The following is a 1,594-nucleotide window of genomic DNA, read 5'->3' as shown; positions in this document are numbered from 1 at the left end:
GCATTACAATCTCAAAAGCTTTCCACTGTGCAAAAGTGTTTGACAATGCTTGAGTACTAATTTTGAGATCCCTCACGACTGACGGCACACAGCTCATGAGGTGTCGGGATGAGGATGAAGCCCACAACCGGAGTCAGATCCAGTTCATCCTCTGGGACTCCAGGTGGAGGAGTGAAACAAAAGTGCTGAAGGAGGGAGGTGAAGAAGAGGAAGAGCTCCATCTTAGCCAGACTCTCCCGGACACGCCCTCTGTCCTGTGAGAGAACAAGCTTCAGATAATCTGAAAAACTTTGATTGGTATTGAAAAGAAGTGTAACCTAGAAGTGTAGCTAACCTGCAGAGAAGGGCATGAAGGCATCTCTCTTGACAAACTTCCCATCCTTGTCCAAGAAATGGACAGGATTAAAGGTGCGTGGACTCTCCCACTCACTTTCATCCCACAGAACAGATGTCAAAAGAGGAAACACAGGGGTCCCCTTGAAGGAGACATTTATTAATGCTTACAATGTTTTAAAGAGCAGTATAAACTACCATCTTTATACAGCTTTCTAGAATCAAGCATGCAGTTACATAATGTTTCATTACTCTGCGTTAACTGGAAGACTTGTTTTCATCAGTCACATTCTTACCTTTCTTATGAAATAGCCCTGAAAAGTCACATCTGCGCTGGTGATGTGAGGAATAGAGATGGGAAGGATATTAGTGAATCTCTGTGTCTCATGGGTGACAGCGTCAGAGAAGGGAAGGTTCATCCTGTCCGCTGCCTTAACTTGACGGTTCCCAACCACCCTACTCAGCTCTGCCTGGACCTGGTCTGGAAATTAGAAAATAAAAAAGAAGTCACAGTGGCTAAAAAACAAAGCAGCAGTAAAGCATGTTTTTATCACCAAGTCTGGAGAAAGACTAACATGATTGCTTTTTATAGTCATTTGAGTGAACACACTGCACAAGACATTGCAATTGCTATATCACAGAATTTAGCACAAACTAGGAAACATTCATCTCAATGCCATTAGTGTCATTTTATGACCAGCTGGTAGAACATTGCACTCATAGTCAGTGGTGGGCCGTCAGGGCCTGCAAGGCCTTCTCTGCTGGCCTAGACAGAATCACAAATTTATAGCTATTTTATAATTTTATATTTTTTCTTAAATACACTACATGTATTATAATTTATAAAATTATTTTTCCCATTATCTTATTTTCTCATTGCACAGCTACTGTCTTCCTCAGTTGCTCTGCTTCCAGTGCAGCTTGTTTGAAGTAGAGCTTTTATCCAATCAGATTTCACCTCTGTGTCTCTAGGTAAGAAGAGAGGTCCGAGGCCTGCAGACTCACAAGTGCATCCATGTGCAGTTTAAGTGAAAGGGGACAATATTGTTGATTGCCATAGTCTTCAACCAATCAGATCTTTAGTTTGACACGTGTCAGCGCCTGTTAGCTGGCCTAGCCATACGTGATTGGTCAGTGGGCTAGCTTGACATGTTGGGCGGTGACAATCCCAATATCTGCTGCCTCTATCGAGCGGACATTTTCAGCCCTCAAACGCATTAAAACGTATTCAAGAAATACAACTGGGGAGGCTCGACTGTCT

At 42.8% G+C, this 1,594-nt stretch overlaps 1 pseudogene; it reads right to left on the bottom strand.

Moving 5' to 3' along the window:
• Nucleotides 1-6: 6 nt before the first annotated feature.
• On the bottom strand, nt 7-814 carry LOC116380788 (cytochrome P450 2K1-like; annotated as a pseudogene).
• Between the last annotated feature and the right edge of the window lie 780 nt (nt 815-1,594).

The sequence above is a fragment of the Anarrhichthys ocellatus genome, unplaced genomic scaffold (genome assembly GCF_004355925.1).
Source record: "Anarrhichthys ocellatus isolate YVR2014 unplaced genomic scaffold, GSC_Weel_1.0 scaffold8815, whole genome shotgun sequence".
Taxonomy (NCBI): Eukaryota; Metazoa; Chordata; class Actinopteri; order Perciformes; family Anarhichadidae; genus Anarrhichthys; species Anarrhichthys ocellatus.
The sequence above is the reverse complement of the archived record's forward strand: the minus strand, read 5'-3'. Positions and strand labels throughout refer to the sequence as shown.